Genomic DNA, 26,442 nt, shown 5'->3' with positions numbered 1-26,442 from the left:
CCTGCTCCATGGGTTTCAAACTACCCACAACCCCAATTAGCAGAGCGCCTGTCGCCCAACCTTGCCCGGAGAGTGAGACCCCCTCAGAGGAAACTCAATGTGGGAAACTAGGCCGGCCCGTTCCCTGGCCGCCACACCCTCCGTGTCCCTGGAATTCTAGTCCCTCAGGTCACCGGGCATTTAATAACTGGAGAGAAGTCTTGGAGCCCCCGGGTAAATACTAGTACTGCCCAGTCCCATTGTCACAAGGATTTATAAAGTTTACGTGTATACGCTACTGTTCGAAGGATTCTGAGGCGAGTGTGCTGATCTTCAACGCGCTGTGTTGTCTCGAGCTGAGTCCCAACGGGGACTGTTTGACCTGGAGCGCCAGGAACGCTGGCTCTGCACATCCCCTTCTGAGCTCTCCACGGCTGATTCTGGGGAGGGAGCCCCGGGATCCCACCACTCGCCGCCATTGTGTCTCACCGGCACCTCCCGCTCCGCCGTATCCAGCCATTCCTGCACTGCTGCTGGTGATGTGAAGAAGAGGGATTTGCCTCCCGCGATAATTTTCAGTTTTGCTTGGAAAAACATCATGTATTTAAGGCCACGGTCACGTATCGCCGCTTTCACCCCCTGGAAGGAGCGCCGTTCCTGCTGAACCTGAAGCGTGAAGTCCGGAAAGAATCGGACCGTAGCCCCTTCATATTGAAGGTCACCTTGTTGTCTAGCGGCCTGGAGGATTGCATCCCGATCCCGATAGTTAAGTACTTTGGCAATTATTGTTCTCGGTGGGACCCCCGGTTTGGGATTCGGGATTGGGGCACGGTGAGCTCGCTCAATGGTGAAGATCTTCGATAGTCTCTTAGGCTTCAGGTGGTGGAGGATTAGGTCTTCAAGGAAAAGCTCCATACTCTCCCCCTCAAGTTCTTCCGGCACACCTACCACGCGTATGTTGCTCCTCCGGGCCCTCCCTTCCTGGTCCTCGAGCTTCAAAGCCATCTGTCGATGTTGGTGAACGAGCTCGTTTACCCTGCCCTCTAGCCGCTTTTCAGAGGCCTGTAGCGTCTTAATGTCTGCCTCCTTGGTCTTGGATCTGTCCGTGGTTTTCCCCAGGTCCGCGCACAGAAGGTTCACCTCGATCGAAATTTTGTCCATCTTCGTCTCGAGGTTGGTGCCGAGGGTCTGGATTGCGGTCATTATGGAGGTTAGGGAGGGTTCCGCCTGGGCCTCGCCACCCTTTGCCCCCCCACCGACCTGTGGTTGTGGCGTTGGCACCGTGTATTTGTCCAGTTTATTGGTATGGGTCACCGTTCCCCCTTTGGGCCGCATGTCTGACCAGGGCGTTCACGAGGCCGACGGAGATGCCGTCGGTACGCAGCAGCTGCAGCAGGTAGGTCTGCGTTGTTCAGGGTTAGGCACTGTGTTGAGGCTAGCAGCCGCCGCCGTGGAGAGCCCTTGTCGGAGTATCCCCAGTGGCCCGGGCCTGTCCACGGATGTCCCGCTGCACCAGGCAATGACTGTTCATATACAACTGCGGAGCTGCCCTTCGCACCACGCCCGCTGTGATCGCTGTAGCCTCTGTCCCTCGAGGGCCCTCTGCGGCCCCTACCTGCGCCAAGGTGTAGCGCCGTGAGCCAAGTGAGTGCGCGGGCGCCATCTATGAGGCAGGTATGTCCGACCCCCCCTCTGGCCCGCCGCGGCCTGGCTCGTCCTATATCTGCGCCCAGGCAACCCCAGAGGGTGGCAGTCTTCACTCACGTGGCCCCCCCCCGGGGCTGTGCCGGAGCATGGCTCCTTGTCCGAGGCAACGGGGTCACTGCTGCTGTACTTGCCCTGGGCCGGCAACGCTCCGGGCTCCTCCAGACCGCGGCCTCTGTATTGCGCCACAAGCGTGGCCACGCGCCTCCGAATTCGCACCAAACAGGACCAGCCCGCGCCGCAGGCCGCGAGCCCCGACCTCGATTAGGGCGGCAGGCGGCACCAGGGCTCCAGGTCTCAACTCCGGTCAGCCGTCAGAAACTCCGACCTCGGCGCTGTGCGTCCCGTAGGTCCCGGGGCTCAGTTCAAAAACACAGTTGTGGCTCCTTGCCTGAGGGAGCTGGGGCGCCGATGACACTGCGCCTCAGCGAGGATATGAGTCCGGATTTCAGGGGACAGCAGAGATCCCGGCGGAGCTCGGGCTCTAGGCGGCCATTTCCGACGGCGCCTGGCCACGCCCCCTATATACTGATTCTAAACTCTATAACTTGTACCCAATTCAGAAATACATAGGTGTCTTTCATACTGATTTTTCCACATATACATTTTCCAAGAATAAGTGCTCTATACCCAGTAAATAAAAAAAAATCATTGCAAGTTGCTGCTCTGTTTTTGGATCTGGGTTCGTCGGGTTCTTGGAGAAACTACAATTCCTATATATCCCCACAACCAGGAAGGTCTAACGAATGTAATGGTACATTGCTTTCCAAGAGCTGTCAAAATTACAAGAAGTTATAGGTGAAAACGTTGAGACAAAAGGCTGTTTTTTTCAACAAATTTTCAATTATTCCAATATTTAACTGTTAGTTTCTATAAAGAAACCTTCATGGATTTAGACAAATGACCCCTTTTTGAATTCAGAATTCTGTCTACTTTTCGAAAATGTATAGCTTTTCAGGATCCCTTATTGCTTTCAAACTCATTTCTACCATTAACTGGAAGGAGGTGAAAAGCTCTAAAAATAGCAAAAATAGGCTATGTCCCAGAAAAATGCCAAAACTGTGTGAAAAATGTTGGTTCTCTGACAAAAGACTGTCATTCCCTAAAAGCTGAGAAAATGGAGATTTCAGCCCCACAAACATTTTTTTTATACCATTTGCAGGGAAAAACCCAGAGGCTTTCATTTGCAGCCCGTTTTTTCCATTTTTCTGAAAAAAACAAAAATGTCACTATATTTTGGTTAATTTCTGGGACTCCTCCAAGGGAATCCACAAACCCTGGGCACCTTTAGAATCCACCTGATGTTGGAAGAAAAGGACGCAAATTTGGGGTGGATACCTTATGTGGTCAAAAAGTTACAGGGGCCTAAGCGCGCACTACCCCAAATCGCCAAAAAAAGGCTTAGCACAGGAGGGGAAAAGGCCTAGCAGCGAAGGGGTTAATGCTTGTTGAGGTAATGGGAGGGGGACGCCACTGGGATGGTGCCAGTGTGCAGGGCCCTCACTCCAGGATAGGTTCAACTAATTGCATTGGGGCAAGATGATGTGCATACATGGGAGTGGTGGTACTAGACCCCACCCCCCTGCGGGAGGGGTGGAGATGTTTTGCAATGTCACAAAGAAATTCCAAAAGCTTATGTATATTTGTAAATTGGTGTATAGTATTGAGTGATGTGTGTGTTTAATAAATGTACTCTTACTTTTATAAAGCAAAGTATAGACTGGACAATCAATTATTGAGTGTTATTTTTGCGCACCTGTAAATGGCGATTACTAGCCCACACCACCTCCCTTGAGTAAGCCTCAGACTGCTCTGCAACGCTACCCTCTGAGAGTTAGGTGCTGCCCTAGGGTGTTTGGGTCCCAATGAAGGACAAATGTGTAATGTTATTTGTGCAGGCCTCACAGATGCTGCCTCGTTTTCCAACATTGGTGGCAGCGGTGGGATACATAGTATCCCATTCTGGTGTGCATTTATAGCATTTGATAAGTCCAGTTTAGCCACATATTACCTATGCAGTAATGAGCGAATGGAAGAGCGCAAGGCTCTGAGAAGGGTTAAAAGTTTTGGTTATGTGAACTAAAGGTATGGAAAAGGAAAGCCACGCGCCCATATGTGTCATGTGAAGATATTATGGTTTAAATGTAAACTGTATTGATATGACCGCGCTATGTTGATTATCATGTGCTAGCGGGATGGTGCTTTCCAGGAAATGATTACAAACAAATGTTCTAAACCATATTGTACACCTTTGAACCCTAACACTACACGCACTACACCTGCATGAGGAGGGTGTCTACTGAAGAGATAGGGATAGCAACTGATACCTACATCACAGAGGGGGGGTGTAGGGTGGATGGACATTTATGGAGGTCAAGAGAAAAGGGGGTCCTGGGAGGTTCCCGCACTTTTTAAGGGCAGGGAGGGTTTCCACAGAAGCGGCCCCAGATATCCTTCCCCTGCTGAAAGTTTCTTGGCACAGGCCTAAACCACTTGAAGGGTGGAGCAGGAGGTGTCTTCCCCCCGGGTAGTAACACTCCAGGGGTTCCCATGGTGGGGGATGCCAACAAACTTTTCCCACGGTGGGAGGAGGGTGTGGTAGAGTTGAGTGTCCAGCAGGCCCCCCAGGTTAACTGGTGGGGAGGTGAGCAACCCAGGGGTGGCCCCTGGTAGTGGGTGGCCCCAAAGGAGGGTAGTTCTTGAGTGATGGTGTGTAGTGGTAGCCCCTAGGTGGGCTAGGTAACTGATCCAGTGAAGATCTGAGTGGGGGGATGTGCTCCTTAGTTTTCAGTTGAAGGGTTAGTGGTGGACGGTGACCAGTCCGGTAGTTCCTGTGGGACTTGAACCCCAGGACCAGGAGCTGGTAGAGGGAACCTGAAGTGGTGGCTGGGGCGATGCCTAGACGGTAAACAGTCAGGTAGGTCCTGTGGGACTTGGACCCAAGGACCAGGGGCATGGGGATGTTCTCCTAGCTCAAGGCAGGAGGTGGACTTCTGCAAGGTAGTACCACCCTGAACACAGGTGGGGCCTATCTTCAGTGAAGGGACCCTGTGTTTCGCGAAGGGGTGGAGCAGGCCATCCTGGGACCATGAGGTCCCTGGACGGTCTCCCAAGGCGCTGCCGGGAGATCAGGGAGAGCCATGAGAAGTGGGTCTGGGTCTAGCTAACTCGGGGCCCACAGGCTTTCTAAGGGTACTCCGGGAGGAGAGCGCGCCTCTCGGAGGGAAGGGTGCAGAGGCCCTGTTCTCGCAGCGGAGAACAAGAAAAGGGTCTAGGTTCCCAGGGTAGTTTCCATGTGGAGCTTCTGACGGGGGGAATGAGCTGTAGGGGGTCTGACAAGGTACCCTCAGTGTTCCTCCCTAGCACTGCCAGTGGGGTAGTGAGACCGGTCTGAGGTCCTATTTTTGGAGTCAGGCTAGTGGTCAGAGGAGCTTTTCTGTGTGGGAAAAGCATGAGTGGCTGTGCTTTCTTTAGGGAAGACAGTCATCCCGAAAGGGTGGTAGCAGCAAAATGACCTCAGCGGCAGGCTGAGGGTGAGGGTCCGGAGAGGTTGCATCTTTAGGGTGCAAGGACCAAAACGGAGAGAGGGTACTGGTTGGAAAAAACTCTGGAAGGGAGACCAGCTAGTGGCCCGGGGATGGGAGGTAGGCCTATCCTAGGAGACCGCATCAGTGCCGAGGCACTGTAACCTTGTCCATAGAAGGGGTAGGCATAGTGTTTCCAGCCCAAGGGCAAAGGTGGGCCTAGTTAGGCTGAGTCCATGTAGACCATGAGTGACCTGGAGGTATCTAACCTAGAGCCTGGAGGGTTCTTAGGGTAGTCTGTGATCCCTGTCATGGGTGGAGATTTCATGGATGGGAGAAGCAGGTGGTCTGAGCGGATAACTGGTGAGTAAGGGGGGTCTGGTCAGAACCCCTTATAACTAGTTATCGCTGACTACGGGAAGTGTACCCATGTAGAGTGGCTACTTCTTCTTCCTTGAAAGAAGCAGCTGGGCGCGGCGTGTGTTAGAAGGTGGTTCTGACACTAGGGCCGCCCTGATTTTTCGCTTTTTTAGCACCTAATTATGGAGCTTTTACTGTGGGGGAGCCTCATAATCTGGGACTCATCCACAGTGAACTCATAATGAAGGAGACTGCATGGAGATTTTACTGGTGTCTGCCTGGCTTGACTAGGCCGCTGGAGTATGGGACACCGTGCTGGGTACATGCAGACACGGATGTACATGCGTGTGCACACGTGTAGGAGCTGCGCAGGGGAGATTCCTAGCGTGCGCAGTCCAGGAGCATCTACAGAGTGAATGGTGTGGCAGGACTTATGCAGAATTGGGTGGTGACATGGAATAGGCTTTATACCCTGGGAAGGAACATGCCAGGGAAAGTCAGTGCGTTTTACTGTGTTTTCACTTCATTATTCCCCTATGGGGATGTGGGGCCCATAGCTAAAATAACTTCCACAAAGCCTACAGATTCCAGACATGCACTAAAGTCCATTGTAGAGTAGGTGAAAATAAGTATTCTGCAGAGTCCAAATTCATATTTGTACTGCTTTTGGGTCATACAGAACTGTCATATTTCTCTGAGCCAGCCATAACCAGACCCAGGCTGAGGGTTGACCTCAGCTGGATGGATTGATAACCTTTCTTCCACAAGCTAGGGCCTCCTCTCCACAAAGAAGAAGATGGGTGGGGCTACAGGCTCATCCATTAGCAGCTGTCACTGGGTGCCAGGCACCAGGCTGCACCAAGAAGGAAAGAGTTGGGTTTCAGAGGCCATGTGGCCAGAGACACTGGACGACTCCATTTTGAACAAACCCAGAGGCTGGACAAGAAGGAAGGAGCAGGGGCAGGGAAGTGATGTGTCGCTGTTTGATAGGACCCACAGAGACTTTCTGCCAGCCCCCTAATCAACTTTTAAAAAGTACTTGCACAGGAAGAGAAGCTCTCTCTGGGGTGTGGTCTGCTGAGGTGGAAGGTGCTGGAGCCTGGCAATGGGCAGTTGGAAGGAGAGACCCCCTGACTGTCACCCAGGCCCCTAACAGCAACAGAAGAAGCACCCTGGACCGGTGCGCAGAAGCAGGGGCCTCTGCGCAGGGAGAAGAGAGGCGCAGGAGGAGAGCCAGGTGAAAGGCTGGCGCAGGGAGCCAGTGCAGACCGCTCCCTGCAGAGTGCACCCTCTTGGAGACCCGGAGAGTGAAGGAGAGTGTTCCCAGTGGCCGCCAGGAGCAAGAAGATGCAAATACCCTCTGAGAGTTAGGCGCTGCCCTAGGGTGTTTGGTTCCCGGTGAAGGACAAATGAGTCATGTTATTTGTGCAGGCCTCACAGATGCCTCGTTTTCCAACAGTGGGCGTGCAGTCATGTAGTTGGGATAGTAAGCCCAGCCACAGTCCATTTGATACATCAATAGTGGCTTCCAGGTCAGCTGCCTTTTTTTCATTTAAAGTGCTCTCACCAACATAGTGGGAGCACTTTTGGCAAAAGCAAACAGTGCTGGCTGGTCCCCATGTTATGGCTTTATGATGGTATGGTTGGCACTTTCTCATTTTCTAAAGAAATACCCCTTAAAGCGGGCATTTGTTTTAGGAAAACAAAAATGCAATGTAGCAAATATTATCCTGCATTGGGGGAGGAGGGGGCATTATTTCTTTATTTTGCCTGATACTCCTTGAAATCTAAAAGGCAGTGGTGCCCCCCGGTGTCAGACCTGTCACCTGCAGCAGCCCTCAGCAAACCATTCAGTTGATAATTCAAAAACATTCGGCATTAAAAAAAATGCCACAACCACTCCTTTTCTTAGTAGAGTCCCAAAGCTCACTGCATTTTGGTGGTGCTTCTATCCCATTCTGTCGACAGCTAAGCGCTCTTGAACTTATTATTGAACGTGGAGCATTTCTACTATAGAGAGGCTACTGCCTAGTAAGACTTAGGATATGCCACAATATTTAACATTATTTTATTTATTGGTTCCTATCTGGAACACATTTATATGGCCAGTGGTGGAAAATTGAGAATCAGCCATAACATGGATGGGTTATTCTTTTAGCAAGGGGAAATTGGTAATGCCACCAACACGTTCTAGCTCAGAATGTCTTCGAACGTGCAGCTAAGGGAATCTGGAATGACAAAGATGGGTTTCTGTCTTAAAATGTTTGTGACATGCAGGGAAGCAATAATCCTGTCTTGGGATCCTGTGTCTGCTAGGTACCAACATGCAGCAAATGGAATCAGTAATCCTACCGATGGGATCCTATCTCAAACACCTTCATATGTATGACAAAGACAATTAGTAATCCTACTGACTCGGATCCCTTCACGACCAGCTTCAAATATGCGGTGAAGGGAATCAGGAATCCTACCAATGGGATCCTATCTCAAACAGCTTCAACCATGCAGTGGAGGGAATCAGTAATCCTTCTTGCAGGATCCTATCTTGAAGAGGTCCCAACACGCAGTGAAGGGACTCATTAATCTTCTGAAGTGCTACTATCTCGAACAGCTTCAGGCAAGCTTTGTGGCGTGTAAGTAATTCTACTGACAAACATTATCTCGAACAGCTGCAAACAAGCAGTGAAGGGAATGAGTAACCCTACCAACGGGATCCAATTGTCAACTACTTAAAACATGTCCCTGTGTTTTGTGTAGCACTTTCCTTGTGGGGCCTACACAATTTGTCCACTAAGACATGACAGTTTGTGACTCCTTCCCTGATCTCATTGTACAACATTTGGACACCATTCACGTGTGTGAGTGGTTTGTGCTCTCTTAATCATATAGATTTGCAGGGCAAATGGTAGTTTTGTAGACTTTCGTAGATATAATAAATCGATTACTCGTTTATAGTAGTTTTTCTTCTGTATTTGAAGACATGTGCAAAAGCAAAGGACAGCCGACATTTTATATCTACGAAAGTCTACTAAACTACCATTTGCCCTGCAAATCTATATGATTAAGAGAGCTCAAACCAATCACACACGTGAATACTTACCTTAGAACAGGTGGCCTCTGGGTGACCAGTTTGGTATGTGCCACAGCCCAAACTGGGTCCTGATAAATTGTGTGTGAATCCAGGTAACACCCATCACATGCAAAGGCTATGTAACATTTGGACACCGTCTAGAACAGGGTTTCTGCTAAGTTTAAGAACACAAATATAGTTAAGGGAATCATCAGATTTTAAATTGTTTTATTATGTAGCATTGCACAATGAGGAAAAGTGTCCTTCTTGTCTGCATTTATTTTGTGTCAGAACTCCATTATTTTTGCATTGCCATTTCATGTCAAACACCTCTGCACGACCCTCCTGGTTGTTTCTGCTGATGTCTGATGAAACTCTAACTGTCACGATGACCCTGCCCTTCCTGCTCCTTGTGGTTGAGCCAATTTTGAAAAAGGGAACAAATAATTGGCCTCACCACCCTTGGACTGAACTCCTGCACACACACACCCTGTTTCGCAAGACTTGGTCACACCACCGTCCCAGAACTTGTTTCTTTCACATATCCTGCTGTTCATGATCTGTCTGTTCTCTCACGTACATTTCCTGTTTTGCAAGACCTGTCTGTAATCTTTTGTACCATCTGCTGCAGCACCGTCCTGCCTGAATAAAGAATGGCGTAACTGCATTCTGACTCGGGGGCGCCAGGCCCCCATCCGAACTGGTTTCTTAAGGTGGGAAATGTGTATGTAAGGCCTGTAAGCTGTGGAGTGAAGCAGCAGCCTCCTCTGTCTTATCTCCGACGAGCTTGGGACTCTGTTCCATAGCCCGGGCTATTCGAATAAAACTTGGTTCCTCCTGCAGACGAAGGCTCCTGTGTCTCCTTTTTTCTATATAAGGAGGGTATGGAAGACTTGGGCAGTTCCCCCACCGCCGAGACCCAGTCAGTGGGTATAAACGGTTCTTCAACAATCATTATGTCTTCCTAACATAATGAGTGAGGAGAGAGGTCATTTTGGATAAACATCTAGGAAATGCCTATGGTATGTGTATCCCCATTTATCTCACATTTGTACTGGCAGTTTAAGTATCATTAATGTCCTTTCATACCATCTTTAATGGCATCAGAAATTGAAATCTTGAATTTGATTTATGTAGCATAAGGTTGCTTTGAAACATTTATCACAGGTTGCAAGCACTCGATTTTTCTTAAAACCCTCAGTGGATATCTCCTATTGTTCTTCCTCGATGTTAAAATGTTTCAAATCGTTGTGTAAGGGAGACTAAAGGGGATTTGTGCAACATCTGACAGCCTAATAGGCCAGTCTTTGCAGAAACATGGACAAGCTTTGAGACAAGAAGTTTTACTTTAAGATTTGTATTTGTATCCCCTCCTGCCAGCCTTCAGTTGTCAGCGGGCTGCCCAGCTCCTCCCGCCCTTCCTCCATTTTCAGCATGCTGCTCTAGCCAATCCCACCCTCTTTCCATTGTTAGCTTTGCGCCCCAACCCTCCCGCCTGCCCTATGTTGTCAGCTTGCTACTCCAGCTCCTTCTGCGCACCCTGTGTTGTCAGCTTGTTCTCCCAGTCCTTCCTGTCCATTTTCCATTGTCAGTTTGCTGCCCCATGCTGTCTGCCCTTTCTCCGTTGTCCCTGTGGTTCCCCATTCAGCCCTGTCCTCTGCTGTCTGTGTGCTGTCAGAGTTCCGCCCACCCTCCAGTGTCAGCTTGCTTTCCCAGCCCGTCCCACCCTTCATTATCAGCATGTTGCCCAGGCCCCGCCAGCCCACCCTCTGTTGTCAACTTGCTGTCACATCATCCTCCGGCCCACCCTCTGTTTCCAGCTTGCTTTCCACCGGAAGTCCTTGTCAGCATGCTTCCCCATCCCTTCCTGCCTGCACTGCATTGTCAGCTTTCTGCCCTAGATCTTCCTGCCCACCCATATTGTCAGCTTTCTGCCTTAGCCCTTCCTGCCCACCACATGTTACAGTGGCGTAACTAAACTTAAGGGGTCCCCCCAGCAAGCTACATGGAAGGGGCACCCCAAACTCCAGACCCATTCAAGCCTGCTGTCCCTGCACAGTGCACAGTGCCGGCTTGGGCCTCCCTGCACCGTGGGAGCTGCGGGGCTGTTGTTACGCCACTGCTATGTTGGAGGGTTGCTTCCCCATCAACCATTGTCAGCTTGCAGCTCCATCCACTCCTGCCGGTTCTCCGTTGTCAGCTTTCTGCCTCAGTCCCTACCACACACTCTCTGTTGTCAGATTGCTTTCCTATCCCTTTCCGCTCCCCCACAGTTGTCTGTTTGTCTCCCTAGAAACTCCTCCTCTCCCTGCATTGTAAATGAACTTCCCCATTGTCTCTCGTGTTTCCTCTCCCCACTCTCATCCTTCTCCCCCACCCTCCCTACCCACATCCTGTTGCAGCCGTACTGCGGCACAGAATGACTAAAAATCATTGTCAAAGCCAGAGCTCGGTTAGGCAAGAACTATCGACTTTGCCAATGTTTGATAGCAGATCCAGTCATTCAATAGATGGATTCATAAAAAATCCATAGAAATATTACAACATTTTACATATTTCACGTCACAATCCAGAGTAGGAGAACAGAAAACATATTGTAGGCAGTTACAATACGTACATCAACCAATGGTCCTTATTTGCTATTCCCTCCATGATACGTCAACACAGAGAAACTCAGAGCCCACACCACTTTTCACACACTCCAGATGAGCTACCCTATTTCTCATCCTATATCTCTATCAATATATCCATTACCTCCGCTCTCATTCATCCCAAACCCCATACCACTACTATGATCTCCAAAATAACTATTTCAAGACTCTTCCCTACTCCACCCCTCCTTGCATCATCTAATACCTCTTTTTTACAATTCTGATCCCCCAAAACAAGCCTTTCTAAACCCTCCCTCTGACTCTTCCCCCTTCCTTTCATTTTACTCATCCCCTCCACCTCCCTTTTACTCATCCCCCTTCACATCCCTTTTACTCTTCCCAAGCCTCCTCCTACTGCTATGAGCTCCCACAAAAATCTAAATCCTTGCCTTCTATCCCTCCACTATCCATTTCAATCCAAATAACAGACTAACATGTCCACCACTCAAATTAATTTCATATTTCACTATACTAATTCACCACTAATCCTTAATGGGTTCCAGAGTAGCGTGCTACTTGCTGAAAAAGCACGTCAACACCTCAGCAGGGGTAGCAAGCGGTATACAAATGCAAACCTTTTTACCTCTTCTACACTTTCGCTATCTTCTAAATCCAAATAACTGACTAACATATCCACCACTCATAATTACTTTCATATTTCACTATACTAATTTACCACTAACACTGTACAGGTTCCAGAGTAGCGTGCTACTCGCTGAAAAAAAAGCACTGCAACCCCGCCATCAGGGGTAGCAAGCGCTATATAAATGCAAACCCTACTCCTTCTCAATCCCTTCACTATCCTTCTCATTCCAAATAACTGACTAACATATCCACCACTCAAATTACTTTCCTATTTTAACTGTACTAATTAACCACTAATCCTTTCAGGGTTCCGAAATAGAGTGCTACTCACTAAAAAAAGCTCTTCAAAACTCCATCAAGGGTAGCAAGCGCTATATAAATGCAAACCTTTTTTACTTTTCTATCCCTCCACTATCCTTCTCAATCCAAATAACTGACTAACATATCCACCACTCAAATTACTTTCATATTTTCACTATACCAAGTCACCATTAATTCTTTACGGGTTCCGGAGATGCGTGCTGTAATGAAATCAGCTGTAATTAAATCATCCCTCTAATGCCATTAATTGCCACAGGACCCGCACTTAACTTAAATGCCTGGCAGTTCCCTACATTGCCCATTTCAGTAAAGGTCACATTGTTAACCATCTGTGCAAGTGATCATGCCTGAATGGAGACAAATAGTTGTTCTCCACGATAAAAGCTCTGGCTGCTTGACGCTGTCTCATGGTCACTCAGCCGCCTATGTGGGTGAACAACATCCAGCCAGGCTGTAGTGGTATTAGTAGGGGATGTATGTTTGAGAAGAGTTTGTGGTTCAAGATGATTGTGTGTTCGTAGCTGCTTGCAAGGCCGAAAGAGCAAGACTACATTGCTGTTCACTACTCAATGGAATCCCACTCTATGAAATAAGATTCTGAGTGTCACTATTAATGACACTGGCACCACTAGGCACCCCTGCTACTGAGAAAGAGATAATGTAGTAAATGTAAAATGTAAATTGATACTTGTATAGCGCACTACTCACCCGCAAGGGTCTCAAGGCGCTTGTACGAATACCGCTATGGAACCCATCCTGGCTTTCCCTGTGAGGTGTCCACTCCTGAGCACCCCCAATATGGAGGCCAGGCATCCTTAGCATTGTGGGGCCATTGTGGAGATTAAGCAAGCTATTGCCCAGAGTTGCAGAGTGGGACTCCTTGATTGGAATAGGCACCGAGGCGAGAATTATCAGGTCTGTGAAATTTTTGAGCCCAAGATCCACCGAGGCGGGGAATTGAACCCTGGGTCTGCCGCTCTAACCATTGAGCCACACTTCTCCAATGTAGTAGCATCTACAAATTGTATAACCAATACCTAGCATGGCAGGAGAACGAAGGCTGCAGGCGGTGATGAACACCAGAACAGGGAAGCAGCAAGTTGGATGGAAACCTTGATCTTTCAGGGAAAGGAGGCAAGGATGTATTCTAGACCTCTCTGCCTGTGAACGTATCAAGAGAATTAAAGGAGGAGGAGGAGAGGTGGACAAAAAGGGAGCCCAAGAAAAGGGACTGCTTCTTGACATGCCTGCATTTCTTTAATTTCAAGGGATAGACACCTAAATTGGACCTCTTTGTGCCTATGACAAATCCACCTAACTACAAAAAGTAGAATGCCTATGGACCTGACCATTTCCAAACACAGGTAGAAGCCACACCAAACCTTACATGAACACAGTTAAATGTAAAAGCTTTTTACCAGTGATCTTCATTGAGCATCAATGCATAGCCCTGGCGTCTGAGCCTGCTATCTTTGGCTAACCCCTGACAGGGATGATATTCTGAGAGAACCTATAAAGTATGAAAACACTTCATAAGACCCATGCTGATGGGCAGACACAATTACAACAAAATCAATAACATAAGCAACAGTAGGCTGGCCGGAAGTCCAATTCAGCAGGCCCTGAAGGTTAAAAGTACCAGAAACATCTGTGCCCAAGAAAACGTCATGTCTTATCTTATCTTATCTTAATCGGAATTTATAAAGCGCATGGCCACCCAGAGGTTTCATGGCGCTAACCAAGCAGGAATCGCACCACGGAGAATCACCCGAGAGCTTGCTCGTATAACCAAGTTTTGAGCAATCTTCTGAACGCCAGGAGGTTATTTATTACTCATTCGAATTTGTAGTGGTAGGGAGTTCCAGAATGCTGGAGCAAGATGAGAAAACCTAGGTCCCCCCTGGCGTTTAAGCTTAAAAGTAGGAACAAACAAGAGCTGAAGATGGGCCGAGCGAAGATTACGAGGGGGTACATGCCTGACTATTCTGCAACTAATGAAGTTTGGGCTATTGCCATGCAACGCTTTAAAGATGATACACCCAATCTTGAAGGTGATGCGTTGGGCCAGAGGGTGCCAATGAAGTTTATCCAGTAGTGGTCTGGCAGATGACCATCTAGGTTGTTTATGAATTAACCTGGCGGCCTGGTTTTGAACCAATTGGAGACGATTAAGTAGGCCCCGAGGGAGGCCCTGGTAAATGGAGTTAGACAAATCTAAACCTGACAGGACCAGAGCAATTACAACCTGTATTAAAGCAGAGTGAGTGAGCAGGTGGGCAATTTTCCTGATCCTCCGTAACTGATATAGACAGGAAGAGACTACTGCACCCACTTGGCCTTTAAGAGAAAGTTCGGCGATGATAGTGACCCCAAGGCTTTTTACCGACGAAGAAGGGGAGGGGAGGGACCTAATTCTAATGGCCAATAGTGAGGTCCCCAGGCGGATGCACTCTTCCCGGGCAAGATTAATTCAGTCTTGCCCAGGTTGAGTTTCAGATGGTTCTGGTCCATCCAGCTCTGAATATAGAGCATGATAGTTTGGAAGTTGAGGATGGAATCGGTAGAGCTGTCCAGGGTAAAGACCAGCTGGAGGTCATCCGCGTAATTGAAAGTGGTGACCGCCATATGTTTTAGAGAATGAATCAGGGGCCGGAGATACAGGTTAAAAAGAAGGGGCGACATGGAGGAGCCCTGTGGGACTCCGCATGAGGATGCCAATTTAGGGGCAGTAAATGGAGTAAGGCGAACGGCTTGAGTTCTGCCCACAAGAAAGGAACCAATCCAGTTGTGGGCGACGCCCAGTATGCCGGCCTGTCTGACACGGTCCAACAGTATCTTATGGTCGACCGTGTCAAAAGCGGCAGACAGATCTAATAACACCAGAGCTTGGGCGACACCTCTGTCTGTATTGGCTCTCATGGAATCCAATAAGGTCAGGATTACCGCCTCAGTGGAATGGGCCGGCCTGAAGCCTGCCTGATGTGGCTCTAGATATTCTGTTTGTTCTATAAAATTAGATAAACATTTGGTCACATGTGCCTCCAAGATTTTAGACAGGAAAGGGAGGAGGGAAATGGGCCGGTAATTAGCAAGGTTTGCGGGGTCAGCCCCAGGTTTTTTAAGTAGGGGAACGATTATAGCATTCTTGAAGGCCGAAGGGACTCTGCCCTGCGTCAGTGATCGATTGAGGAGAGGTAACACACTGTCTTGTAGATGAGAGAGAGCATCCCTCATGATGTAAGGGGGAAGCAGTCATTAGGAGAGCCTGATTTGACACGAATCAGTAGGTCCGAAAGCATTGAAGAACTAATAGGGGGAAAACTTTCTAGGGTGGAAGTATTGATAACCAGGTTATCCTTCAGATCTCTGAAGAGGGACTTCCACGGGGTGTACCGAACTGGAACCAAGTAGGTTTTCGGTCCGATGAGCAGAAGCCACGAGTGACGTGAGCGTTTCTCTTGGAACCTGGACACCCATGTAGCGTTTTACAACGCAGTCTCAGTTTTTCTTCCGGAGTGGGGAGAAGACTTTTGTATTTTTGTATAGGTCCATAATTTTGTGGGCCATATATTCTCACTTGATCGAGGACTGGATGCACCTTAGCGTGTGCGTACCACCCAGATCACTGCCTTTCGGTCCTGACGAAAACCCACAATCGCAAGATGGTTGAAACATGTAGACCTAATTTTAAAATCACATAGCGCACTTGGCTATTTTTAATAAACACTACACGTCTTAGACATCACAGTCTACCTAATTAGACACTGATGTCACATAGTAATTTTATTGGGGCGCAATCACTCAGGAATAAAGTCTTGTAGTGAGTAGTATTGTTCCCTTTTTAACCCACTTAGTTTTTCATAATCATTGCACATATAAAAAACAAATACCCGCTCCACTGTAATCAGGTGTCGCAGCACACCCTGTTGGCACTCGGCCTTCGGGGTGGGACCCCGATGATGAAGCATGTCACGAACCAGGTTGGTGAGTGAGGGGTCTTTTAAAAGGACATGCTTTGTCCTGACATAAGGTTGGACACACTGTGCTCCATAGAGCCTTAAGCTCTGGGTGCGGAGATTTTCTCTGTCACTCTTCCAGGGGGTTTGATCTATGCTCGTAGATGCACATGAAAACAAATCAGCTCTCTGATACAATGTTTAGGGTTAAATGAGAAATCAATACTCAAAACACAAACAAACAAAGTCATAAGGTCAAGGTACTGTATTGTAACTATTATTACATGGTTGCTTCTTATACAAATCCTAATTACTTCATTCATGGATCAGTTTTGAATACATAGCAAGACCGTCATATAAAATTGTGACTTTTTGTGACAAAAGTGCTCAGTGTAAGTGAATATATACAGTGTGTGGATATAAATCTATACAGGTATGTATACAGGTACAAATTAAGTTTGGTCAGAAGATGGATTGGTCTCAGCCAGGGATTCCTATGATTTCTGCGGGAATCCTGGTGGTTCTGAACCTAGGGATGCGTCGACGTTTCGACCCTGGTGTGCCCCTGTAGGTGGTCACAGCGGGTCTTTCTCAAGACAGAAGGGGGAGGACAGTCTGCAGGAAAAGAGGAGACCGGGTATCAGAGAGACTGGCGTTGCCCAACTAAGTAGCAACCCAAGGTGAACTGGGAGTCAATCAATGTACTCAATGTAACTCTGAGTCTGAACAAGAGGGGCCCTCAACGAGCGGACAAGGCCCTCAGGCGCAACAGCAGCAACATTTTTTAGACCAAGGTTACCGCCAGTCCAACCGGGGTGGAGCCACCGACCGAGGTTGGGCCCCACGAGGACGATGGAAGAACCCCGAGAGGCAACACACGGGTGAGATTCCACCAACCGGCCAACCATGGAGAAATCTCTACACGGAAACAAACATATCGATGGTAAGGGAAGAAACCCAGCCCTTGCCTACCTCAACGATACATCGAAAACCAATGAACGAGACACAACCACTCACCACGGAAAAGACATCTTTTAGAGTGGAACAGGTGGACATGAACACAATTATCGACACCATGCTAGCCTTGACAACAACAACGTCAACTGCAAGTGTGCTGCCAGATGTCCAAGCAACAGCGGGAAACATAAGGAATGATGTGGTGCAAGCTTTACCAGATCCCACACCCTTTACCTCAACTGGAGCCGAGATGCCCACCAACACTAACATCCCGTTGATATTATCTAGACCTTCTACATCAAGTGGAGTGGAGATGTCTGCGAATACCAACACCCCTGTGGGGACATCACCCCTATATTCAGGGGAGAGCGGGCCAACAGAGAAAATCCAAATTCAATTAATCACAATGGATAAATCAGATCCCATCATAAACCTGTCGGATCATGTGGTCTCCTCGGCTGAAAGAGAGGTCCTAAGTAAGGGACTCTCCTTCGTCCCTACCAGTAGACCGGATTCCTTTTCCACCAAGTTGGAGCTACAAAAATTCTTTCGCAAGGTTAGGCTGAAATACTACTTTGGGAGGAATGACTTTATCCCGAAATCAACAGCCACACATTTTTAAACCTATCTCCACATTCACACCTGGATCATACTGCATGAGTCAACGTATTCTGGCCTTTGAACAAGTTGTAATGCAGGAAGTGATGGAATCTCTAGATGAAAGACAATATGTAAAATACAATGTCACCAAAGAAGAAAAAGTGGCCTTGAAGAGACTTGGTGAAAATCGCTCAATTGTAGTAAAAGCAGCAGACAAGGGCGGTGCGGTGGTACTACAAAATACCCGGGACTATGTTGCTGAGATTGAACATCAATTGAGTATCCGAGAGAGCTACCAACCGATACCCCGAGACCCCACTGCGAGTATCAAGTCGCTCATTAATATCCTCACCGAGGACGGTATGAACAAAGGATTCCTGAGTACCGGTGAGAAAGACTTCTTAACTAAAAAAGAACCCAGGATCCCTACCTTATACACGTTGCCCAAAGTGCACAAGAGCTTGATAAAACCTCCGGGGAGACCCATCGTGTCTGGATGTGGATCAATATTAGAACCCGTAAACCAATTTATAGACCATTTCTTACAACCATTGGTCCTTCAGACGAAGTCTTATGTACGGGACTCAATGCATATCATCAAACTATTGGAGAACCAGCCATATGATAACACCATACAGTTTATGGTGACCCTGGATGTCTCCTCGCTATATACCTCGATACCACAGAACGAGGCCATAGAAATCATCAAAGGGGCATTGGATAAACGTCCGGCACCCCACTGGATCCCCACAAGCTTTTTGAGTGACCTACTAGAGATCGCAATGAAGAAAAACTACTTTCTGTTTAAGCAACAGTTTTACTATCAGTGTAAGGGAGTAGCCATGGGCGCGACATATGCACCCAGCCTGGCGAACATATTCATGGATCATTATGAAGAGGCACATCTATATTCCCACGAAAATCCATACATAGATTCGATATCTATTTGGAAACGATTTATTGACGATGTCATTATGATCTGGTCAGGTACGGAAGAAGATCTACAAAAGTTCTTGGAGTGGTTGAACGGGAGGAATAAGGATATTCAGTTCACCGCGACATATGATCGGAAAAAATAGCTTTCCTTGACCTCTCATTCCAAGTGGAAAATGGAATGATATATTGTGACCTCTACAGGAAAGCAACAGAGAGGAACACCCTGTTGAAATATGACTCTCACCATCCTCGCAGCCTTCGCGACAACTTTCCATATGGACAGTACTTGCGTATGAGGAGGAACTGTTCCAGACGGCCTGACTTCTTCAGGGAAAGTGAAGTACTGACCAAACGCCTCCGAGAGCGCGGCTACCCACTGGGCCTGCTCAAACGTGCGAAGAAGAGGGCTTGGTACTGCCCTAGAGAACATCTATTGGACCCCAAAGAAAAGAAACCTACAACGGATAATCTAGTATGCGTCACCACTTTTCATTCAAAGAGCAACATGGTGAAAAAAACTGTACTGAAATATTGGAATTTAGTCGCACCTGAACTCAAAACAACTGAGCAACCATTGTTCGCATTTAAGAGAGGCCGCAACATAAAAGACAGTATTGTTAAAGCCTACTTGGAACCCCCAAAGCCCCCCAATCTGAGGGATCAATTGGGATTACCGCCAATCTTGGGTCACTTCAAATGTGGAACATGCAAGGCATGCCCCCTCAGTATTGAGGGTGGCTCCTTTTCCTATGAAAACAAAACATATCGCTCACCCTCTCTGACTAATTGCAACACAACTAATGTCATTTACATCATCTGATGTCCATGCAATGCAATATATGTTGGGCAAACGACACAAAAAGTCAAGATAAGAATCTTACAACATATGAGCAAGATTAGGTGCAAAGTTCAAGGCGCGCCCCTAGTGGAACATTTCAACAGCCACAATCACAACCCCGAGGACATTCGCTGGAGAGTGATTGAAAAGATCAACTTGAACCCGAGGGGAGGTTCCATGACGCTTGCCCTAAACAGAAAAGAATGTAAATGGATACACACTCTTAATTCTGTAGCTGCTGGCCTGAACGAACATGAGGAGATATCAAAGCAGATGGGGTTACTATAACTCAACTGAGGCCCCCTTAGATATTCTGTTGGTACAGGAACAAAGTGGCCCCTTGTCTTAAAGACTCTCACAGTTACTGCTTTGTAATTCTAATGCTTATTGTGGATACAACGCTTATTGTAAATACAATGCTAATTCTGATCTAAAACTGTATGCAATTTTAATTTGCACTATTTGTTAACCATCTCCATACCCTTTACAATGGTACTATTAAGCACTAGTGGTTTAAAATGTAGATACAGTGTTGATCGATAAGCTGTATGCAAATGGTAGTTGCGGCTCTCTGTTTACATTTTACGTTTGTATGTAATGACACCATGAAGCACGAATGAGCTTTTGACACTCAGCCGCCGCTCCAACCAATCCCGCTCCACTAGCATCACACGCACCGCGTCACGTGGTTGCCTAGCAAAGAACGTGCTCTGCGTACACGCCTGGTTGTAATACCCGCCCCGCCTGGCTCGCGCTTCAAGCTGCATTTGGAAACAGCCGCTGAGAGCGAGTGAGAGCACTTCACCGTTAGGTAAGACGCGAGCGCCAGCCATCCCTCGCTTGCCTTTGTGTTTTTTAATTATCACCCCCTACATTTACTGTCCCTTAAGCACTCCCAAGCACCGGGCCAGCCCTTAATTCCAGTATAACCGCTGGTTTACGACATCAGCGCCAGTCTCCCGGGGGTTTACCCACGCATGCCTGTTTCACCCGGCTTATTCAGTAACCATTGCACTTTCATGAGACCACTCGCAGTCCCAGTATAACTGCCTGCAACTTGTCCTAGTGGTAAATAAGTCAGTCACTTCATGGCCACCCGTGCGCACGTTCAGCTAATTAGTGTTAAATAAACCAATGCGCCTTGCCAAATTTCCGAGACTACTCGCAGTCACATTTTGGCTCGGCACTGTCCTGGTGGTAATTAAGTCAGTCACTTCACGGCCACCCATGCAGGCATTACCACCCGACCAACCACTGGCATGTTTTAACTCCACAAGACCTCAATTTTAAACTGAGCACCCTTAAGTGTATGCAGCAACTCCTGCTACATCCTGACTTTCACCCCCCTTCCCCCACAGATGCGACGGGCCACTGAGCCACACAGGATCAACCAAAGGAATCCCTGCTTTGATCTTTAAGTGAGTACATTGATTGACTCCCAGTTCACCTTGGGTTGCTACTTAGTTGGGCAACGCCAGTCTCTCTGATACCCGGTCTCCTCTTTTCCTGCAGACTGTCCTCCCCCTTCTGTCTTGAGAAAGACCCGCTGTGACCACCTACAGGGGCACACCAGGGTCGAAACGTCGACGCATCCCTAGGTTCAGAACCACCAGGATTCCCGCAGAAATCATAGGAATCCCTGGCTGAGACCAATCCATCTTCTGACCAAACTTAATTTGTACCTGTATACATACCTGTATAGATTTATCTCCCCACACTGTATATATTCACTTACACTGAGCACTTTTGTCACAAAAAGTCACAATTTTATATGACGGTCTTGCTATGTATTCAAAACTGATCCATGAATGAAGTAATTCGGATTTGTATAAGAAGCAACCATGTAATAATAGTTACAATACAATACCTTGACCTTATGACTTTGTTTGTTTGTGTTTTGAGTATTGATTTCTCATTTAACGCTAAACATTGTATCAGAGAGCTGATTTGTTTTCATGTGCATCTACGAGCATAGATCAAATAACCTGCCTTACCCAACAGAACCAATTTTTGTTGAACTATCAAATACCCAGGTTCTGAGGGACACCGGGTCAACCCCCCTTTTCTTAAACTCTTCCAGGGGGTACTCCTCCATTTGTTGGTTAATATTGAAACAGGGGACTAGGAGTTCCCACCTTACACTAAGTTTAACACCCTTACTCTCTCACTTTTTTTTTTGATATAAAAAGAAGGGGCGACATGGAGGAGCCCTGTGGGACTCCGCATGAGGATGCCAATTTAGGGGCAGTAAATGGAGTAAGGCGAACGGCTTGAGTTCTGCCCTCAAGAAAGGAACCAATCCAGTTGTGGGCGACGCCCAGTATGCCGGCCTGTCTGACACGGTCCAACAGTATCTGATGGTCGACCGTGTCAAAAGCGGCAGACAGATCTAATAACACCAGAGCTTGGGCGACACCTCTGTCTGTATTGGCTCTCATGGAATCCAATAAGGTCAGGATTACCGCCTCAGTGGAATGGGCCGGCCTGAAGCCTGCCTGATGTGGCTCTAGATATTCTGTTTGTTCTATAAAATTAGATAAACATTTGGTCACATGTGCCTCCAAGATTTTAGACAGGAAAGGGAGGAGGGAAATGGGCCGGTAATTAGCAAGGTTTGCGGGGTCAGCCCCAGGTTTTTTAAGTAGGGGAACGATTATAGCATTCTTGAAGGCCGAAGGGACTCTGCCCTGCGTCAGTGATCGATTGAGGAGAGGTAACACACTGTCTTGTAGATGAGAGAGAGCATCCCTCATGATGTAAGGGGGAAGCAGTCATTAGGAGAGCCTGATTTGACACGAATCAGTAGGTCCGAAAGCATTGAAGAACTAATAGGTGGAAAACTTTCTAGGGTGGAAGTATTGATAACCAGGTTATCCTTCAGATCTCTGACCGTTGTAGTTGGAATACTACCTTTAATAGTCGCAATCTTCTGTAGGAAAAAATTGTTAAGGGAGTCACAAGTATCTTGAGTAGGGATTTGTTTTGGGAGGATCCTTTCGGGGTTACAGAGATCATTGACTACCGAAAAGATTTCCTTCGATTTGTTCTGGGAGTCTAATATTCTTTGAGAAAAGTAGGTGGCTTTGGCGCCCCGGATAGCGATCTTATATGCTTTAAGGGCCAGAGAATACTGAAGTTTATCTGCCGGAGAGTTGAGTAATCTCCATTTCCTTTCCTTTTGGCGAAGCTCGAGTTTCTGTTTTTTTAAATCAGCAGAAAACCATTTTTGAGAATCTGAGTGACGGGTACGAGTGAACTTTGTAAGTGGAGCATGAACGTTACTGGCCGACAATAGCCAGGAAGAAATGCTGGCTTCCATGGCATTCACATCTGAGTTGGGAGGAGGTACTGTGCTGGTCAGTGTGTCCAAGAAAGCTTGAGTATCTAAAGCCCTCCACTTTCTAGTGACTCCGCCCCCTAAAGATATATTCTTGGACATTGAGGGCATAGTGATATTAAATTGTATTAAATGATGGTCCGACCAGATACAAGGAGAGATGCTCAGGTATGTCAAAGAAAGGTTGATAGACCAGACTTGGTCCAGTGCATGACCTTTGATATGAGTGGCAGAGTGAATATGTTGGACAAAATTTAGATTCAAAAGGAGGAGATCTGTGGCGTGGGGTCCGCCAGAAGGGTCATTAAGCCAGTAGTTAGGATCGCCAATGAATAAGATGTTCGTGAAGTTCATGGCTAAATTAGCCCTCTGTTCACCTAAGGAGATGGAGAAATTAGGCATAGATTGGGGGGGCCGGTAGAGAATAACAAAGATAAGGGCGCCAGAGCTAGAGTCTAATTTAATGACTAGATTATCCACCGCCAGCAGATCCAAAGGCGAGATGCATGTGAAGATATGATGTTTCGATATAATAGCAGCAACTCCCCCGCCGGGTCTGCCTGAAGAACGATTAGCCTATAGAATATAATAGTCCTGAGGTAGCGCGGCCAAAGTATCAGGGATGGAGTCCTGAGTCAGCCATGTTTCGGTGAGTAGGAGTATGTCTGGTTTAACTGTGGAAAGCAATAAAAAGATGTCGAGCTGGTGTTTGACAAGGGACCGTGTATTGAGGTACAGGATGCTGAGGGCAGAGGGTTTCAGAGTGGCGGTTGCAGGAGTAAGGGAGCGATGGAGAGTGCAGAGAGGGGCAGGGAGGGATCTGTGTGTATGGAAAATACCATTGGCTATAAGACAGTTGTTAGTAGCCGTCTTGAACGGAAGATTTTTGTTAAAGAGAGACCTGAGCTCCTCTGAAGTATATTTAATTAGAGGTCCAATATGCCTGGCTCCTGGGCTCGTCAGGGTGCGGACGGGCGCAGACGGGCTTACCTTAGGCGTGCCTTTGGCGCGCATGCGGCGCACCCGCTGCGCGCGTCCGCTGCGCTCCCGCGGTATTGCCGGCATTTGAACTTAGGCTCCACCTCAAACTCCTCCCCCCTTGCAGCCGATTGGCTAAGGCCTCAGGGTGGTGTCCAGAGCAGCGAGAGGGCAGCAAGATTTCCCAACAAGTGCCGGTTCTAACAAACACACAAGCAGGTAATACAATTTCGAATTTCAATTTTTAAAAAAGTTGGGGGCATATTATCAAGGGATTTATCTCCGCTTTTTTGGCTTTAAAAGCCAAGAAAACGGAGATAAAATTATCTCCCTATTACCTAGCTGTCGCTAACACCAGTTAGCTACAGCTATTAGGAGATAGAGACCATCTTGGGCCCGCTTTGCATGTCAGAGATATTTATCACTAATGACATGCAAAGTGGGCGTGCCAAGATGTTAGCGACTGGAAACAGTCGCTAACATCGCTATCTCCTATCACCAACATTTGGAGATATTCGCGCTAAGCGCGAATATCTCCAAAAGCTAACACCTGCCCTGAGCAGTTCTTAGCCATGCTATCCAATGGGAGGTGGATAACATGGCTAATAGCATTAGCTAGGTAATGCATGAATATCGCTGACTTTACAGCGATATTCATGCATTTCGGCTAATTTTTATCGCTTAGGAGATAGACCTTGATAATAGCAAGGCTCCTAAGCGATAAAAATCACCGCAACACGGCGATAAAATTATTGCCGCTAAGCCAACATAGCGATAATTATCGCTAGTTGTTGGTAATATGACCCTTGGTTTTAAAAGCACAAACACGAGCACCAGCCCATCAGCGTGATAGCAGGCCTAGAATCGCCTGTGATTAGCGCTGCGGGGAGTTTTCTACCCTTTCCTGGCCTAGGCTCCACCTCAAACTCCTCCCCCCTTGCGGCCGATTGGCTAAGGCCTGAGGGTGGTGTCAGGAGCAGCGAGAGGGCAGCAAGATTTCCCAACAAGTGCCGGTTCTAACAAACACACAAGCAGGTAATACAATTTCGAATTTCAATTTTTAAAAAGTTGGTTTTAAAAGCACAAACACGAGCGGCACCCCGTCAGCGTGATAGCAGGCCCATGACACAGTATTGCATCTGAAAGACACCGTTCCTGTTTATCAAGTCAGCCCTGATCTGATGACAACAGTTTTGCAGAATAACGCTCATAGAAAAGTCCAGCTGTATATATTCAACGTTCAAATGGCTGTTTGAAATTGCACTTAACCTCAAGAACAAAGGAGTCACAATGTTGCTCTCATTTGGACGAGGGACATACAGATGGCCCATCAGGTAGGTAACCTTCCAGATGAAGCAAAATATGCGGTCGTAAATGGGACATCTTATCCTTCTTTTCTTCAGTGCTACCAGTGTTAAGGTTTCCATTATTTATATTCTGACTGAATAGTTCATAAAATGTGTATCGAAAGGTATGAAAGATAAGTAGAATATCAGGTCTTACTAGGTGCACACAAGTACCATTGATTCCGACCTAGAGGAAGATAATAGCCTATCAAAAGGTTCACCCCAAACACTAACAAGAACTGCTTTCCTCCACTGTTTTCAATTAAAAAGTGTTCTCCTCTATCACAAACCTTCTAATGAACGGAGTCCTTTTGTTATGCACCTATTTGTTTCGCTTACAAGAGTTGTCTCAAGGCAATAGCCAAACTGGAGAACACCACTGTCCTGATAAAATGAAATACAACGTTCAGTGCTATATATAGGTATTTACGCACAAACTAAAAAATACTGTCAGCATTGTTCCAAATGCCAGTTAACAAACCAGCCAACACCCTCAGATTTCCTTTACAGCCAGCACTTATAATGCAGAACCATTCAAACACTCCTGCATGGATATGAGCGGGCTTCTAAAATGTTCCAAAATACGATTCTTTTTAAACAAATGGATTACACTATAGCGACCTATGCCAGGCCTGCAGCAATATTCAGCTGCAGCAGTTGGTACTCTCCACGACCCATCTGAGGGGCCATATTTTGGATCTAGTCTTTGGGGATACTATGCAGGTGATGGTGAATGATATAATCCCCCAGTGTTGGACGGACCACGCACTTGTCTCCTTCTCTCTCTACCTACCGGCGGATTCTTTGAGTGATGCAGGGTCGAGGCCTACCAAAGTGGGTAGACCATGGTCCAGACTCTTTAAAAACCCCGGCTCTGCCAACTCTACTTCCCGGCGGGTATGTGTTGGGGGGTAATGCTGAAGAAAGCTATGCCAGTTTGTGTCAGCAAATCTCGAATTCTCTGGACAAGGTGGCTCCATTTTGTAGGTCATGGGACAGACAGAAACGAGCTATGCCCTGGTACTCTAATGATCTTTTGCAGCTGAAGCAGCGATGCAAGCGGGCAGAAAGGGCTTGGAGGAAGCATTATTTGTATCCGGCGAAAGCCATTTTTAAGCATGCTTTGACGGAATATAAAGCACAGATTAAGTGTGCAAAGGCTACCTATCTTGAGGAAACGCTGAATCAGGCAACAAACAAGTCGCAGACTCTGTTCAAGATTGTTAGCGACCTCTCTCGACCAGCATGCGCCATGAATAATTTCCCAGCCTCTCAGGCTCTATGTGACTCTCTGGCAGCT

This window comes from Lissotriton helveticus, chromosome 5_1, assembly GCF_964261635.1.
Source record: "Lissotriton helveticus chromosome 5_1, aLisHel1.1, whole genome shotgun sequence".
Classification (NCBI taxonomy): Eukaryota; Metazoa; Chordata; class Amphibia; order Caudata; family Salamandridae; genus Lissotriton; species Lissotriton helveticus.
The sequence above is the reverse complement of the archived record's forward strand: the minus strand, read 5'-3'. Positions refer to the sequence as shown.